General features: G+C 41.0%; 1 protein-coding gene across 9 annotated transcripts in view; it reads left to right on the top strand.

Moving 5' to 3' along the window:
- The window catches only part of LDB2 (LIM domain binding 2), a 392,474-nt gene that overhangs the window by 126,171 nt on the left and 246,802 nt on the right, over positions 1 to 19,501 (top strand). The gene's annotated exons all lie outside the window — the stretch shown is intronic.

Here is a 19,501-nt window from a genome sequence, read left to right as displayed (position 1 = left end):
CACCATGAGGTTCCCATTGTTTTAAAAAACGTGTATCTCAGTCTAGAAAATGGAGACTTTTCTGCAGGTTGGAAGGTGTGAGAGGCCTCAGGATCAAGGCAGGACAGGGCAGAAGCCTTGAGGAATGAACAAGGGATGGTTGAGAAAACGTGGGAGAATATGTGGAATGAGAGCATTGCATCTGACTAATTGCCCTCGAGGCTGAGACGGGAGCATTGCTCGCATCCAGGAGTTCAAGGCTATAGTGAGCTATGACCACACCACTGTACTCTAGCCTGGATGACAGAGTGAGACCCTGTCTCTCTAAAAAAAAAATAATAATAATATAAAAAAGGAATACAGCAACTGTAGAAATGGAGGTGAGTACGGGTTCCTAACAGGAACTGGGCTGTACAGCAGGGGGTGCGACAGGTCAGTGAACAAAGCTTCACCTATATTTATAGCCGCTCCCCATCACTCGCATTACTGCCTGAGCTCCACCTCCTGTCAGATCAGCAGCAGCATTAGATTCTCACAGGAGCATGAGGCCTACTGTGTACTGCACATGTGAGGGATCTACGTTGTGCACTCATTATGAGAATCTAATGCCTGATGATCCATCACTGTCTCCCGTCACATGCAGATGGGACTGTCTAATTGCAGGAAAACAAGCTCAGGGCTCCCACTGATTCTACGTGATGGCGAGTTGTATAATTTTTTCATTATATATTAGAATGTCATCATAATAGAAATAAAGTGCAGAGTGACTGCCATGCACTTGAATCATTCTGAAACCATCCCCCAGAGTGTCCGTGAAAAACCTGTCTTCCATGAAACCAGTCTCTCGTGCCAAAAGGTTGGAGACTGACGGTTTACAGCATTTCCCCGTTCAGATATCATAAAGACAGATATCCTCTTACTTTTTCTTCTAGTAGTTTGAAAATTTTGGTTTTCTTTATTTACATGTTTAATTCCTCTGGAACTCATGCTTGGTTATGTGAGCCATAACCTAATTCATTTATTATTTGTACATGAAAAGACAATCGTCTTAACACTTCGAATCAAATAATTCTTCCCGACCTCACTACCAGGCAATTCCATATCTACCAGATACTCATTTTCCACGCAGGCTTCTGTCTGTGTCTTGGTTCTTCTTCTGCCCACTGCTCTGTTTGCAAATTTTCTTCACTTTATAATATCATGTAAGAATGTACTTGTGTTATTTTAAACCGTGTGTGAACATTATTTTTTAAAGAGTCCTGTTTTCTTTCTGGTGGACATATCACAGTTTCTTGAATCATTTCTCTATTGTAGGGCAAACACATTGTTCCTAGTTTTTTCGTGTGTGTTTTTTTCTATTATGAGTGCTCCTGTGGTGAATAAGTTTTTGTATAAAGCATTTACATATTTTTGGATTATGTCCTTTGGATGGATTCCCAGAAGTAGAATTACTGAGTCAAAGGGCATGAATATTTTTAATGCTTTTAATTCACAGCATATATTTATTTAAAACGTTAAAGTGAATAAAGATTCTAGAAAGTTCCTGGTACTCTATGATGTGGTTGTAATCAGCTGGGTTGTGCCAACTCTGAACCTAGGTATGTCTGCCCTTTAGAAGTTCAAGAGGGAGATTAATGTGGTCTCCTTGATAGATTTATCTTTTGTTTTCGGTAGTTTGTCTACACATTTTTTATATTCATTTATTCAGGCAGTCATTTTTAAGCACCTATTATATGCCAGGCTTCAGAGGAAAGCAGGCAATAGGATCTTGTATTCCCTGGAACACAATTTCTGGTATGTAAGAAGACAAACAAAATTGAGTGATCAAAGGAAAACACAGACTGATGTGATAGCAAGTAGACTTCTGTAGACTGGATGATGAGAAGGTGACAAGGATGCTGAGATTTGAATGAGGAAGGAGAGGCCACACCAAAGAGAGGAAAGGCATTCATTGGTGGTGGACATAGCTGGTTCAAAGGGCCCTGTGGTGGAGTGGAGTACAGCCCTGGTCCCAAAGGAAGGTCCCCAAGATAAGAATCTAGATCTGCGGGCTGTGCTGAGAGTGCAGTGAACCAACAGCAAAGAAGAAGACAAAGTCCCAACCACATAGGAGAATGAACTTCCTACATAGCAATGACAAGCCATGGAAAGGTTTTAGTTGGGAGGGACGCAATCTAATGGGCATTGTTAAAAGATTCTCCAGGCTTCTTTGCAAAGCACAGGTTATAGGGGATCAGAAGTGGGAGCTGAGAGATGAGTTAGGAAATAGTCACTGTTGTCCAGGCTGAAGTTACTTGAGGCTCAGAGAAGGTGTAGCAGTGGAAGGAAAGAAACATGGGTGGATTTCCATTTATGTGTCGGAGGTAAATTCATGGGATTTGTTGACAGATTGGAGGTGTGGATTTAGGGTAAGAGAGGAATCAAGAATATGTTCTCAAATGCTGGCCCAAGTGGCTGAGAAACTGGAATTACATTATGGAGATAAAAGAGACTGAGAAGAATTGGCTTGAAGGGGATGAAGTTGGGGGAGATGTCTTGCTTTGGCCGTGTTAAGTATGAGATGCTTCTTTGGTTACGAAGTGAAGAGGTGAGTGAGGCAGTTAAAGTCACAATTCTGAAGTCCCAGAGAGAAGTTTGGAGCTGGAATATCTACTTGGTTGTCATTGACATATTAGAGAGAATTCAAGCCCCCTGGTAAACAGACAAGAGAATAGAAATAATTGACCATATTGACCATCATCAAGACAAACATTATTTTTTTTTTAGGTTTCAAGAATGTTCTGGGATTCTTCTATATAAACTTTGTGAACAATTTTTTAAAAAAAAATTTTTCCAAGTAGGAAGAGAGAAAATCCTGAATTTTCTAATCTAGTAGCTTCTTACAGACTTGGTCCTGGCACAGTCCTCCAGTGTTTAGTGGTGACTTGAAGAATTATTCTTGATATTTGATCAGCTATTCAGATGCAACGAGGTGGGTCACAAAAACAAGATTTTGAATCTTGCAAGCTTTTCCAGAAACATTCCCTTGTCTGCTGTGTTTACGCTGGAATGAGAACTTTGTGCCTGATTTTATGGTGAGCTTATCTCAAGATACACGAGTTGCTGCCTCATCACATTATCCTGCCTTTCGGGACCTCTCACACCTAGATGGTGTAATGTAATACGAGGTGCGGTGTCACTGCCACAGAACTGTCAGGAACAAAACCTGTGTGTCCAGAGTAATGCCTTTCCACGTCATTTTCAAAGTGGCTTTGCATAGGGTTCCCAGCATATTATTTCTGATACCTGAGAGTGCATGTCTCCATGTTTGAGTATAAAACAGGAAATTTAATTATTAAAAAAAGACCATTCCTCTTTCATACTACAATAGTATAGATTAGAGATTAGAATAGGCAGTGAGTAAAGCTTTGTGGATGGAAGCAAAAATTCAAGAGTGGAGAGGATGCAAATTCCAATGTTGCCACTTACTTGATCTGTAACCTTGGGTACATTTCTTAACCACTTGGGGACTCAGTTTCCCCATTGACATTGGGATAATAACATTACCAACTTGATAGAGAGCCTGTGAGGACTAGAAAATACTACATTTTGAAACTGCATTTTCTCTGATTCACTCATCAAAGAATCAAAGCTCCTGGTTCACAAACATGTAAACAGGGCAGAGAATGGCAATGTTCAATCATCATGAAATTAAAAGTACTGGTTTTCTTTTGGGTTTTGAGAATATGCTGGGTTTTAGTTAAATAAATATTTATTTGTTGAAATAAGTGATTTAAATAATTTAATAATGGAGCAATTATTTGTTGCCTTTTTGCCATGTGTTAGGTACTGCACATGTAAAACACATGAGACATGGGTACAGATATTGCCCTCAAAAAGCTGATAGGAATCCTAATTTCAGAAAGAAAAATTATTTTATCACACTTGTAGTAAGTCTGGTAGCAAAAAAGTTCAATTTTTGGCACATACGCACTGAGGCATTTTAGTCACGTTTTTTTTTTATTGTATTTGGGCTCTGGGGTACATGTGCACATCCTGCATCCTGCAGCATTGTTGTGTAGGTATATACATACCACAGTGGTTTGTTGTCTCCATCCCCTCCCTCGCATCACCTACATCAGGCATTTCTCCCTATGTTATCCCTCACCATCCTCCCTGCCCCCTCTGCTATGCCCCCCTCCCCTCCCCTCCTGCCTAGCCCTGTGAGAGTTCTCTTCCCTGTGCCCAAGTGTTCTCATTGTTCATTACCCACCTATGAGTGAAAACGTGGTGTTTGGTTTTCTGTTCTTGTGTCAGTTTGCTAAGAATGATGGTTTCTAGATTCATCTATGTCTCTACAAAGGATATGAACTCATCGTTTTTTGTGGCTGCATAGTATTCCATGGTGTATATGTGCCATGGAATACTACGTGCATTTTTTTTTTGTCCAGTCTATCATCGATGGGCATTTGGGTTGGTTCTAGGTCTTTGCTATCATAAATAGCACCGCAATGAACATACATGTGCATGTGTCTTTATGATAGAATGATTTATAATCCTTTGAGTATATGTCCAGTAATAGGATTGCTTGGTCAAATGGAATTTCTATTTCTAAATCCTTGAGGAATCACCACACTGTCTTCCACAAAGGTTGAACTAATTTACAGTCCCACCAACAGTGCAAAAGTGTTCCTTTTCTCCACATCCTCTCCAGCATCTGTTGTCTCCAGATTTTTTAATGATCGCCATTCTAGCTGGCATGAGATGGTATCTCAGTGTGGTTTTGATTTGCATTTCTCTAATGACCAATGATGATGAGGATTTTTTCATATGTTTTTTGGCCACATATTTGTCTTCTTTTGAAAAGTGTCTGTTCATAGCCTTCACCCACGTTTGAATGGGTTTGTTTGATTTTTTCTTGTAAATCTGCATTAGTTCTTTGTAGATTCTGGATATTAGCCCTTTGTCTGATGGGTAGATTGTGAAAATTTTTTCCCACTCTGTTGGTTGCTGGTTTACTCTAATGATTGTTTCTTTTGCTGTGCAGAAGCTCTTAAGTTTAATTAGGTCCCATTTGTCTATTTTGGCTTTTGTTGCCATTGCTTTTGGTGTTTTAGTCATGACGTCCTTGCCTGTGCCTATGTCCTGAATGGTTTTGCCTAGGTTTTCTTCTAGGGTTTTTATGGTGTTAGTTCTTATGTTTAAATCTCTAATCCATCTGGAGTTAAGTTTTGTATAAGGTGTAAGGAAGGGGTCCAGTTTCAGCTTCCTGCCTATGGCTAGCCAGTTTTCCCAACACCATTTATTAAACAGGGAATCCTTTCCCCATTGCTTGTTTTTGTCTGGTTTGTCAAAAATCAGATGGGTGTAGATGGGTGGCATTGCTTCTGAGGCCTCTGTTCTGTTCCCTTGGTCTATATCTCTGTTTTGGTACCAGTACCATGATGTTTTGATTACTGTGGCCTTGTAATATAGTTGGAATTCCAGTAGTGTGATGCCTCCAGCTTTGTTCTTTTTGCTTAGGATTGTCTTGGCTATGCGGGCTCTCTTTTGGTTTCATATGAAGTTTAAAGTGTTTTTTTTTTTTTTTTTTCCAGTTCTGTGAAGAAGGTCAATGGTAGCTTTATGGGGATAGCATTGAATCTATAAATTACTTTGGGCAATATGGCCGTTTTCACAATATTGATCCTTCCTAACCATGAGCATGGAATATTTTTCCATCTGTTTATGTCCTCTCTTATTTCCTTGATCAGTGGTTTGTAGTTCTCCTTGAAGAGATCTTTTACCTCCTTTGTTAGTTGTATTCCTAGGTATTTTATTCTCTTTGTAGCAATTGTAAATGGGAGTTTGCTCAAGATTTGGCTCTCTGTTTGTCTGTTATTGGTGTATAAGAATGCTTGTGATTTCTGCACATTGATTTTGTATCCTGAGACTTTGCCAAAGTTGCTTATCAGCTTAAGGAGGTTTTGGGCTGAGATGATGGGGTCTTCTAAATATATGATCATGTTGTCTGCAAATAGGAACAATTTGACTTCTTCTTTTCCTAGTTGAATGCCTTTTATTTCTTTTTCTTGCCTAATTTCTCTTGCTAGAACTTCCAATACTATATTGAATAGGAGTGGTGAGACAGGGCATTCTTGTCTAGTGCCAGTTTTTAAAGGGAATGCTTCTAATTTTTGCCCATTCAGTATGATATTGGCTGTGGGTTTCTCATAAGTAGCTTTTATTGTTTTGATATACATTCCATTGATACCTAGTTTATTGAGAGTTTTTAGCATAAAGGGCTGTTGAATTTTGTCAAAGACCTTCTCAGCATCTATTGAGATAATCATGTGGTTTTTGTCTTTGGATCTGTTTATGTGGTGAATTACATTTACAGATTTGCGTACGTTGAACCATCCCTGCATCCCTGGGATGAAGCCTACTTGATCATGGTGGATAAACTTTTTGAAGTGCTGTTGGATTTGGGTTGTCAGTATTTTATTGAAGATTTTTGCATCAATGTTCATCTTGGATATTGGCCTGTAGTTTTCTTTTTCAGTTGTGTCTCTGCCAGATTTTGGTATCAGGATGATGTTGGGCTCATAGAAAGAGTCAGGGAGGATTCCCTTTTTTTGTATCATTTGGAATAGTTTCAACAGGAGTGGTACCAGCTCCTCTTTGTGTGTCTGGTAGAATTCAGTGGTGAACCCATCTGGTCCTGGTCTTTTTTTTGGTAGGTAGGCGATTAATTGCTGTCTCGACTTCAGACCTTGTTACTGGTCTATTCAGGGTTTCAACTTCTTCTTGACTTAGTCTTGGGAATGTTCAAGTGTCCAGGAATTTATCCATTTCTTCTGGATTTACTGGTTTATGTGCATAGAGTTGTTTGTATTAATCTCTGATGGTAGTTTGTATTTCCAAGGAATTGGTGGTGATCTCCTCTTTATCGTTTTTTTTTGCATCTATTCAATTCTTCTCTCTTTTCTTTTTTATTAGTCTAGCTAGTGGTCTGTCTATTTTGTTGATCTTTTCAAAAAATCAGCTCCTGGATTTATTGATTTTTTGAAGGGTATTTTGTGTATCTCCTTCAGTTCTGCTGTGATCTTAGTTATTTCTTGTCTTCTGCTTGCTTTTGAGATTTTTGATCTTGCTCCTCTAGCTCTTTCAATTTTGACGATAGGGTGTCGATTTTAGATCTTTTCTCACTTCTCACGTGGGCATTTATTGCTATAAATTTCCCTCTAGACACTTTAAGTGTGTCTAGATCTGGTATGTTGCATCTTCATTCTCATTGGTTTCAAAGAACATTTCTATTTCTGCCTTCATTGCATTGTTTATCCATTCATCATTCAGGAGCAAGTTGTTCAGTTTCCATGTGATTGTGTGGTTTTGAGTGCTTTTCTTAATCCTGAGTTCTGATTTGATTGTGCTGTTGTCTGAGAGACTATTTGTTATGATTTCTGTTCTTTTGCATTTGCTGAGGAGTGATTTACTTCCAATTATGTGGTCAATTTTGGAGTAAGAGCAATGTGGTGCTGAGAAGAATGTGTATTCTGTGGATTTGGGGTGGAGTGTCCTGTAAATGTCTATTAGGCCCACTTGGTCCTAATCTGCATTCAAGTCTTGGATATCCTTGTTGACTTTCTGTCTTGTTGATCTGTCCAATATTGTTAGTGGAGTGTTAAAGTCTCCCACTATCATTGTGCAGGAGTCTAAGTCTCTTTGCAGGTCTTTAAGAACTTGCTGTATGTATCTGGGTGCTCCTGCATTGGGTGCATAAATATTTAGGATAGTTAGCTCTTCTTGTTGCAGTGATACTTTCACCATTATGGAATGCCCTTTTTTATCTCTTTTCATATTGGGAGATTGAGGCAGGAGAATTGCTTGATCTTTATTGGTTTAAAGTCTGTTTTATCAGAGACTGGGATTGCTACCCTGCTTTTTTTTGTTCTCCATTTGCTTGGTAAATCTTCTTCCATCCCTTTATTTTGAGTCTATGTGATTCTTTGCATGTGAGATGGGTCTCCTGAATACAGCACACCGATGGATCTTGACTTTTTATCCAGTTTGCCAGTCTGTGTCTTTTGATTGGGGCATTTAGGCCATTTACATTCAAAGTTAATATTGTTATGTTTGAATTTGATCCTGCCATTTTGTTACTGGCTGGTTGTTTTGCCTGTTAATTGACGTGGCTCCTTCATTGTGTCATTATTCTTTGCCATTTGGTACGTTTTTGCAGTGGCTGGTACTGGTTGTTCTTTTCCCTGTTTAGTACTTTGTACAGTAGCTCCTGTAAGGCAGGTCTTATAGTGACGAAATCTCTCAGCAGTTGCTTGTCCATAAAGGGTTTTATTTCTCCTTCACTTATGAATCTTAGTTTGGCCGGATATGAAATTCTGGGTTGAAAATTCTTTTCTTTAAGGATGTTGAATATTGGCCCCCACTCCCTTCTAGCTTGCAGGGTTTCTGCCGAGAGATCCACTGTGAGTCTGATGGTCTTTTCTTTGTGGGTGACTTGCCCTTTCTCTCTGGCTGCCCTTAGGATTTTTTCCTGCATTTCAACCCTGGTGAATCTGACAACTATGTGCCTGGGGGTTGTTCTTCTTGAGGAATATCTTTGTGGTGTTGTCTGTATTTCCTGGATTTGAATGTTGGCCTGCCTTGTTAGGTTGGGAAAGTTCTCTTGGATAAAATATCTTGAAGAATGTTTTCCAACTTGTATTCATTCTCCCCATCACATTCAGGTACGTCGATCAAGCATAGATTAGGTTTTTTCACATAATCCCATAGTTCTTGGAGGCTTTGTTCACTCTTTTTTCACTCTTTTTTCTCTAATCTTGCCTTCTCATTTTATTTCATTGATTTGACCTTCTATCTCTGATATCCTTTCTTCTGCTTGAGCGATTCTACTGTTGAAATTTGTGTATGCCTTGCAAAATTCTCATGCTGTGTTTTTAGCTCCATCAAGTCGTTTATGTTCTTCTCTAAGCTGTTTGTTCTCGTTAGCATTTCATCTAACCTTTTTCCAAGGTTCTTAGTTTCTTTGCATTGGGTTGAACATGGTCTTTTAATTCAGAGAAGTTTGTTATTACCCACCTTCTGAAGCCTGCTTCTGTCAATTCGTCAGATTCTTTCTCTGTCTTTTTTTGTTCCCTTAACAGTGAGGAGTTGTGATCCCTGAGAGGAGAAGAGGTGTTCTGTTCTTTGATGGTTTCATCCTTTTTGCGCTGTTTTTTTCCCATCTTCGTGGATTTATCTCTCTTTAATCTTTGAGGTTGGTGATTTCAGGAGACTCTGAGTGGAAGTTGGAGCTATATCTTTTTAGGCCTGTAGAGGGCGCTGCTGGGCTCTCCCGGGTTCAGTCAGGATGTTGGTGGGTGGTCCTTCCCTGGAGTTAGTTTACAGGTGAGATTGGCCCTGCCTTCCCAATGGCGGCTGTCCCAGAGCTCGATCTTCCTGGTTGGGGTCAAGCTGATGTATTTGCTGCCAAGTTCTCTAGTGAGGGCTTCCGTCTGAGTTCTGTGGAGGTGGGGCCTGCCAGGCCTTATGGCCTATGTTCCTGCTTTCAACTCTGCCTCCCTCTGTGGGACGGTCCGTCCTGCTGGCGTTAGTCCAAACTCTGGCCCAGGTCTCTGTGACAGCTTGCCATTCCCAGCGGTAGCCGCTGCTCAGATTTGCATCAACTACCCACGACGCCTCACCGTCTGGCAGGGCTCTCATGGACCGTGGGTTGCAGGAAGGATGAGGTAAGCACAGGATCTGAAACAGAGCACCGAGGGGGTTAAGTCCCCTGACCCTCCGAACGTTTCAGGTGGGGACGCGCCCCCCCCACTACCAGTCTTGATTTCCCCCACTTGGCAGCTCTCGCCCTGTGGCTCCTTTCCTGGGCCTAATTTCAGTGCCCAATTAGTCCCACAGAAACGAACCTGGCATCTCGTTTGGAATCCTGAAGTCCTCTAGCCCTCTGCGTCTCATTGACTGGGAGCTGCATTCCGGTGCTGGCTTCTCTTGGCCATCGTGGTGCCACCTCCCCCACTATTTTTAGTTATTCTAACTAACATTTCTGTTTGGACTGCTCAGAATTAATTACTGATTTTGTGGATCAAAGATGGAGATTCAAATACATCAATTTCTCAGGTCTTTGGAGGAGAAACCACTGATGTAACTTCTAATGAAGAGCTGTGGCTACTGGATGCCAAGTCCTGTCTCTCCGCGCATTTTAATATGCCGCTTTCTCAATGTAGCACCCCCTTGCACTAGACAGGGAACAATAGTGAGCACCTTCTAAAAGGGAGGCCTTGATTTGTGAGTGAAACCCCAGATGCCCTCTCAAAACACACAATTTGCTGTTGATAACATACCATTTTAGAATTTATCAGTTAAAATAACTAATGTTTACTGTTAAATAAAATGCAATTTCACTGAGAGTGAACAAATCTTAGTTGAGAATCAGAGAAGAAAAATTCAGTCATGAGGTTTTTTTTTTTTTTTTTTTTTTGAGATGGAGTTTCGCTCTTGTTGCCCAGGCTGGAGTGCAATGGCATGCTCTCCGCTCACTGCAACCTCCGCTTCCCTGAGTAGCTGGGATTACAGGTGGGTACCACCACATCCGGCTAACTTTTGTATTTTTAGTAGAGATGGGGTTTCTGCATGTTGGTCAGGCTGGTCTCGAACTCCCGATCTCAGGTGATCCACCCGTCTTGGCCTCCTAAAGTGCTGGGATTACAGGCATGAGCCACCATGCCGGGTCATGAGTTGTTTTGTTTTTTAAAAAATATCCCAGCTCATGCCTGTAATCCCAGCACTTTGGGAGGCTGAGGCAGGTGGATCACCTGAGGTCAGGAATTCGAGACCAGCCTGACCAACATGGAGAAAACGCATCTCCACTAAAAATACAAAATTAGCCAGGAATGGTGGCACATGCCTGTAATCCCAGCTACTTGGGAGGTTGAGGCAGCAGAATCGCTTGAAACCGGGAAGTGGAGGTTGCAGTGAGCCAAGATCGTGCCATTGTACTCCTTGCTGGGCAAACAAGACTGAAACTCCGTCTCAAAAAAAAAAAAAAAAAAAGAGAGAGAGAGAGAAAAAGATCCCATAGGGCTGGGTGCAGTGACTCATGCCTGTAATCCCAACACTGGAGGCCGAGGTGGGCAGATCACCTGAGGTCAGGAGTTGGAGACCAGCCTTGTCAACATAGTGAAACCCCGTGTCTACTAAAAGTACAAAAATCAGCTGGACGTGGTGGCTTGCGCCTGTAGTCCGTTACTCTGGAGACTGAGGCAGAAGAATTTCTTGAACCCAGGACAGTGAGCCAAGACTGTGACACTACACTCCAGCCTGGGCAACAAGAGTGAAACTCTGTCTCAAAAAGAAAAAAAATCTCATAAAGATAAGTAAAAAGGGGAGATTTAAAATTCCCTCTCTGCATCCTTTTCATGCCTGTGCAGTTACCAGCGGGTAAGAGCAAATGATCTTACCTTATGACTTTTATTTGTGTGTCTCCAAGTCGAATTCCATGGGTGCGATGGAAATCCTTGCCTTGGGCTGCCTGTTCCAGACAGAGACCCAAACATTCAGTGTACTTGGCATTGATTGGATATTGAAACAACTAAGAAGACAGATATTTTAGAGAATATTGTTTTGAATAAAGGAACATCAGGATGGAGTGTTCAGGAGTCTAAACTTGCTAGCCAGAGTCCCTGGTGTTGAACTCCTTCTTGCCCATGCACAACTTGATAGCTGTGTCATGGTGAGGTTTTAAGGAGTTTACAATGTGTAATGAGTTCAGAACGGTGGCTAGCATACAATAAGTGCCACTTAACTGTTGACTATTATTATTAAGTGTGACTGATTCAAAATAAACATGGTTTGAGATAGACCCTCGGTTTTGGAGAAAGGGTGGCTAGTGATTGAGGAATCAAAAACACAGTTACAGTCATGGAAAACAAAAGACCTGAGCTTCCTTTAGTGTGAGAGGGACTCTAGGAAAAGGAAAGGCAGAAGACGTGGGGTTTGGGATATTTTTTGTCTCCTTTCTCAATATCTGGATGTGTCAGAAAAAGAAATGTAAAGAGAGCAAGGGTCGCAAGTGTGCTTCTGCCTCGGTCATTTCAGGCAAATTTATTCTTTCTTCAGTGTCTTCTGAGAAAGGTTAGCTGATGCATGTAACACAGGAGTGACCAAAATAGTAAGCCTCAAATTAATAGTGTTATTTAAGTGTGTGTGTACAAGAGAGTATAGTTATAAGATAAGACATTCTCATGTTTTCTAGAACCACAAGATACTGAAGAAAGTCAATGCCCTCCCATCTCCCAGCTTTCAGACCCCTTCAGAATGCTCTCCACTTTGACCTGTTTAAGTTTATTTTAATAATAAAAAAAACCCACACATTTCCAAGGAATAGATGTTTTAAGTACGGTTCATTCTTTGGAGGGGGTGTATGTGTGCCACGTGACAAGTGGTTGCCATGGTAATTTCTCATTATTGTTGAATTGAAAAATAATTACTCTGGCAAAAATCCCACGTAACCTGTCAGTGCTTAAGTTAAAGATGCCAGGGGGCAGCCCTGGCACCAGGATCCTGTTTTTGGTGAAGAGGAATAGGGTTGGGAACAGGAGAGAATCCAGGGTGGAAGCAAAATCCTTCAGTGGATTTTTAAACATAATTAAGACTTTCTTCTTCTGTTTAACATCAGTGTATGTCTCATCCTGATACATGATTAGGCTGCTGATGAAATTTGGGCTCACCTGTGAGGTGGGACAAAAGGACCAAGGAGTGTAATAGCACAAATGCTTATAGGGGATTGTTTAGAATAAAGAAGTTTCGACGGTATTTTTACCTAATTAAAATATAGAAGAATTGTCAACACCACTTCCCCTGTTGTATTCAGGCTGAGTTAATTTCATCTTTATTTACCTGGAGGCTGCTGTATGTTATTGTTACTTTCTAGCTTTGGGGAAAAGAACTCAGTTTTTACTCATTAATATTCACTAAACACTCGTCATGCACAGTTCAGATACTAAACAACAGCAAGAATTGGAAGTACCGGTCTGTTGGGAAGAGTCCTGTCCCAGATCAGAAGCCTTGAGGCAAGGTGCACAGAGCCCAATGCACACACGGGTTTGGGCATTTGACTCCTGATCCATGAGTCATCGTGGAGGGCCACGGAAAAGCCATGCTTGCTTTTTTGTGTCGGTGTCAGGAAATAATCCTCATTTTGGTTAATGAAGCCCTTAATATACACTCCTCTTTTAAGAGAATGATAGGCAAACTTGTAGTATTCTTAGTAGTGTTACTCCGTTTTTGCATCTTTTTTGGACTTCTAGATGTTCATCTTTCTCCCAGCAGAGCTGGTCTCTGTTTTGCAATTATGCTGCTCCTGCTACTAGATTCCAGTTGGAAATATATTGCTTAACAGTACTCTTTGAATCTCTACCCATGCATCAATCAGACCAGATGCTTTTAATATAAAAGTACAGGGACCTCCTAATGAAAGGACCAAAATACAGACGAGTACAAACCCTATGTCTATGCATGTTCACTTCAGCATATGCCTGAGAGAAATTCCTACTTACAAGCATGAAGGAAAACTACAGAGACATTTATGGCAGCATTGTTGTGATGACCAAAATATTAGGAACTATCTGGAGATTATTAGTAGCAAAATGTTTCAATAAAATGTATTACCATATATTTATTCAGTACATTAGTATGTAGCTTATATAGGGAAAGAGAGACCCAATATATAAATTGGGGCCGGGTGCAGTGGCTCATGCCTGTAATTCCAGCACTTTGGGAGACTGAGGCGGGTGGATTGCTTGAGGTCAGGAGTTCAGGACCAGCCTGACCAACATGATGAAACCCCGTCTCTACTAAAAATACAAAAATTGCCAGGTGCGGTTGCTCACACCTGTAATCCCAGCACTTTGGGAGGCTGAGACGGGTGGACCACAAGGTCAGGAGATTGAGATCATTCTGGCTAACACAGTGAGATCTTGTCCCTACTAAAAATTACAAAAAGTTAGTTGGGCGTGGTGGCATGTGCCTGTAGTCCCAGCTACTAGGAAAGCTGAGGCAGAAGAATCGCTTGAACCTGGGAGGCAGAGGTTGCAGTGAGCTGAGATCGTGCCATTGCTCTCCAGCCTGGGTGACAAGATTGAAACACCATCTCAAAAAAAGAAAAATTAGCTGGGCATGGTGGTAGGTGCCTGTAATCCCAGCTACTTGGGAGGCTGAGGCTGGAGAATTGCTTGAACCTGGGAAGTGGAGGTTGCAGTGAGCCAAGATTGCGCCACTGCACTCCAGCCTAGGTGACAGAGCAAGATGCCATCTCAAAAAAAAGTAAAATAAAATAAAAAATAAATTGGATAGGTCTCCAAACACAATGTTGAATTTAAACAAATCACAGTTAAGGAAGAAAACATAATGTATCCTATCATGTAAATAGAATATTAAAAACAATATAGGACTATATATGAATGGAATCATTCATGTATCTAAATATAAAAGGTGGAGACCCATATGGTTTTCATGAGACAGTTGTTTAGCAAGGAGAGAGAAAAACAGTGCAACCAGAACATTTATTTATATTTGTAACTTTTAATTGCTTTAGAAAAGGAAAATGAAATAATATTGCAATAATTATTAATTCTGGGTAATGGGCCCAGGAGTCTTCGCCATATTCTCTTTTGTTCTCTATTTGTAAAATTAATAAAGTAAAATTTGGCTTGTTTAATGACAGGCAGTCAAGTGCATTCATGTGCTACAAGAAATCTTCACCAACATTTCACTGAGATGTATAATACTCCAAAAATGGCTCAATAGCATGGCAGGATAGTAAGATAATTTTAAAAAAATTTCTGCCTCCATATGAACTTCTGACATGCACGTCTGGGGCATTCTATTGATGTGAAATAAGATATCAGTGATGTGACAGAAAGAAGATTTCGCTCAAACACTGTCCTGGCCCCTAGCCACTGAGATTAGATTTTAAGATTTCTGCAATTATAGAGAAAGAATCTAACTCACTGTGTGGGTAGGGTCTCATCCGTTTAGTCCCTTTTTCTACTCCACTGTTGGGTACTAATTTGTAGGAGAATTCTGCTGAGGATGGATAGATACGTAGTACCCATTCCCTATTCTTAAGTAACTTAGTCTGCTGGAGCTGTCAGAACTTTAGGAAAATGTGTATTCCAAGGTAAGGTTTCCATGATAATTTCACATACACTCCATTGGGAGTATAGTTGTCAAGATTTCCTAGTACAGGAGACAGTGAAAGAGGGGCCCACAAACTGGATCTTGGCCTTTGCTGGACATTGCAGGTCAAAAGAATGACATATGCAAAGGCAGGGAGGCACAAAAAGTTGACAAGGAGCCCTTGATCCTGAAGGGTGAGCTGCTGGAGGTCCTTGGCTACACGCACAGCTGGGAGGCCAACTCCAGGGCTCCTGAATGCTGGATCCTTTCTGGCATGGTAAGAATGTTTTTTTCCTCTGGATAGAATCTCTTTTAGCTTAGATGCACCAAATGTTGTATCTCTCATATCTGCCAGTCCCAGATGTGTGTGCCATCCAATACACCTGGGAACAAGATATCAGACTCGTGGTTGTGTTTTAAGAGCATGTGCTTATACCCTTTACTTGGAAGTCCCAAAAGGTTGATCTTTATCTTTTGGGCAAAGATGAGACTGGTCAGTCTCAGTGCACCTCCTGTAATCTCCAAGTTAGTCTGACTTGGGATGATCATGTGAGTGCAGTAAGAGTGGTCAGTTGCACCCTGCTTCACCTCCAAATTTTAGGGGAAACCAGATTTAGTGAGCTGCCCTATGGGATCCTTCATTAAAACAGCCTTGATAACTTAACTCACGCAGCCTCCTACTGGCTGTGTTGCTGAACTTGGCCGCATTGCCAGATCCAAAAGGAGAAAGGGCCATTTTTGTGGTTCTTCCGTTTCTCCAATGATGCTGGCTTTAAGTTTACAGTCAGCAGGTGAAACTGCCAGCCTGTACATGAAATTGCAGAATTTTAACTAATACAGTTTCTTTCAAATGACCATGGTCTCTTTTTCTTCATCACATGTGGCCAAGCAAAGTGCTGGTATCCTCTCTGTTCCAGGGTCCATATCACTCTAGATGACTGACAATGAAACTTGGAAAATGGAGGGAATGATTTTTTTTTTTTGTAATGATTCTTCACAACTCATTGGGTAGCTGTGTCACCAAGAACTGAGTTTCTATCAGAAGACTTGTTGATCTTCTGCCAGAGAATTCTGTTTGGCCCAGCAGAGGTCTTAGCCATTCCCTAAACTCATAATCTCTTTATTATGCATGTTATTTCTGCAAAATTGCCTAACTGATCCGAGGAACTATTCCAGACAACAGAATGGAAGCAAGAAGTGTTCCAAAAGGAGATTTACCATCAGGAAAACCATGTGAAGGTGGGGAAAAGGGTATGAATTCCGAAAGGTTGAAGGAGGAAATTTCCTCTAGTCAATGCTGACGTCTTCCTCTAACTCTTGTAAACAATTTTTGGTCTTCAACCTAAAGTGGGAAATAACGTTTTTTTTTTTTTTTTCCCTGAGACTGAGTTTCGCTCTTGTTGCCCAGGCTGGAGTGCAATGACTTGATCTAGGCTCACCACAACCTCTGACTCCTGGGTTCAAGCGATTCTCCTGCCTCAGCCTCCCGAGTAGCTGGGATTACAGGCATGCACCACCACACCTGGCCAATTTTGTATTGTTAGTAGAGATTGGGTTTTTCCATGTTGATCAGGGTAGTCTCAAACTCCCGACCTCAGGTGATCCACCGACCTCAGCCTCCCAAAGTGCTGGGATTACAGGCATGCACCACCACGCCTGGCCAATTTTGTATTGTTAGTAGAGATTGGGTTTCTCCATGTTGATCAGGGTAGTCTCAAACTCCTGACCTCAGGTGATCCACCGACCTCAGCCTCCCAAAGTGCTGGGATTACAGGCATGAGCCACTGCGCCCAGCCAGGAAATAACTTTTTAAGTAGAATTATCTACAAAAAAGCATGTATTGGAGTTAGGCAGACTTGTTATGCGAACTTCAGCTTCATCATTTTCTTGCTTTCTGAATTTTATTCAGTAGCTTACCTTTTTTGAATTTTAGATTCTCTATGACTATCTTAAGGGTTAAATGAGATAATGATGAAAATAATAGTTGATATGCTGGGCAGTTTCCCTTTAGTCCTCGCAGCCCACCGAGATTATTATTCCCACTTACCCAATGAGCAAACAGATACAAAGAATTTAGGTGAATTGACTGAGGTCGTCGAATTATTAAGGGGCAGAATTTATATGTGCCAGTCAGTATAATATAGAAGTTAAGGACATAAGTTCTCTATAAGGCTGCCTGCTCTGCCCCTTGGTAGCAGATAGGGTAGTTGTGAATATAAAATGGTGTAATACATGTAAAGCACTTAGAAAATTCTGAGTTACAGATCCTATCGTTAACCCAGGGCCCCCAAAATGTGTTCTTTCCATAATCAGCTTCCTTCATATACAGCCAACACAAGACTGGCTATACCCAACACTTAGCAATTTTTGGATTAAATCTCTACTCCTTTTATTCCCTTCCCACATAAACATTTGTTCTGTCATAACTAAAGACTAATTCAAAATATGTGTGTGTGTGTGTGTGTGTGTGTGTGTGCGTGCATTCACATGTGGGGGGGTTGAAAATTGCAGTTTAAATATACAGCACGTCATTTTCATGCCAGTTTAAAATTATTGGCCAAGAGACAAAGTAGGGTCCATAATCAGAATCTCTGGACAATTTTGTAGAGTGACTTCCCTGAGTTGGGTGTGTGATGGCACAATAAAAAATTTCATCCATGCATCCATCTATTAATTTCTCCTATCAGCCAAACAAAAATATTATTTTATCTACTTATTATATGCCTGGCACTACAAACTTAAATGTGACATTTTTGTTCAAAGATGTTCTTACAACATTTGTGACCAAAACCAATTATTTGTGTGTGTGTGTGTGTGTGTGTGTGGGGTTACCTAATATGCCCATTCTCCCAGCAAATCTGTTCTGAAATTTCCTGAGATGCTGACTCATTCCATGTTCCACTGAAGCTAGTTTGAATCATATGACATTTCTCATTCTTGGATCATTATGTCTCTTTCAACTACTGCCAAAACTCATGTATCTAGGCCCTGTGGAACCTGTAACACTGCTCATAGACATTTCTCGAACCTCACTGTAACTTGAGTACTTTCTTTTCTCTCAGCGACCTCAGGTCAGCCAGCATTTCTCTTGGCTTTTGCCTTGCAGTGGTTCATTTTCCAGCAGAAATGTCAGAGATCAAGAGTTATATTATCAGAAAATAGATGGTGATATGGTTTGGCTGTGTCCCTACCCAAATCTCATCTTGAACTGTGTAGTTCCCATGATCCCCATGTGTGATGGGAGGGACTTGGTGGAGATACTTGAATCATAGGGGCGGTTTCCCCCATCTTATTCTCATGATAGTGAGTTAGTTTTCACTAACTCATGAAATCTGATGGTTTTATAGGAGACATCCCCCTTCACTGGGCACTCATTCCTCTCCTCTCCTTCCACCGTGATTGTAAATTTCCTGAGGCCTCCCCAGCCATGCTGAACTGTGAGTCAATTAAACCTCTCTCCTTTATAAATTACCCAGTCTTGGGTATATCTTCATAGCGGTGTGAAAACAAATTAATACAGAGGGGATTCAGTCACTGGGCCTCTGAATAATGTGCAAAATAAATGAGAAGTAATAAATTTTTATTCAGATTTTTAACTGTGTCGTAAACAGATGCTATTGCCAGGAAAATGGGTTGCTAATGGTTGAAGTGATAGGGAAAGGTGCTTGATTTATAAACAGACTGTTTTATAATGTTCATTTTTTTTTGAGACCAAGTCTCACTCTATAGCCCAGGCTGGAGTGCAGTGGCACAATCTCGGCTCACTGCAACCTTCACCTCCCAGGTTCAAGTTATTCTCCTGGCTCAGTCTCCTGAGTAGCTGGGATTACAGATGCCTGCCATTATGCCCAGCCAATTTTTGTATTTTTAAGTAGAGATAGGGTTTCACCATGTTGGTCAGGCTGGTCTCAATCTCCTGACCCTAGGTGATCCACCCACCTTGGCCTCCCAAAGTGCTGGGATTACAGGTGTGAGCCACTGCACCTGGCCATAAAGTTCATTTTCAATGCAGTTCTTTATAAAGGGGAATGTCTCTTGCCCTAGATATGATATTAAAAGATAGTAGACAGAGGCAGGGAAGGAGGATTTTATTGATCTTCACTATCTTTGGGGTGCTCTCCTGAGTACTTTATACCTTCTAATTTATTTAATCCTCAGATCTGTGCTACCAGATAGTTACTATTATTGTTATCATCAACTATATAGTTATAGTTATTGTTATCATCAACTTCTAAGCAAGCAGATAGGCTGGTAAAGGTAGAATAAGTTGCTAAGTTCACGTAGCTGGGAAGAGGCAGTGTTGCCCGCAGGACTGAATTCCGCCATGATATATTACCAACTGCTGTAGTATGCAGCTCCAGGCAGT

This window comes from Aotus nancymaae, unplaced genomic scaffold, assembly GCF_030222135.1.
Source record: "Aotus nancymaae isolate 86718 unplaced genomic scaffold, 86718_ANA_hifiasm-v0.15.2.pri h1tg000006l, whole genome shotgun sequence".
Lineage (NCBI taxonomy): Eukaryota > Metazoa > Chordata > Mammalia > Primates > Aotidae > Aotus > Aotus nancymaae.
This window is presented reverse-complemented; position numbering and strand designations above follow the sequence as displayed.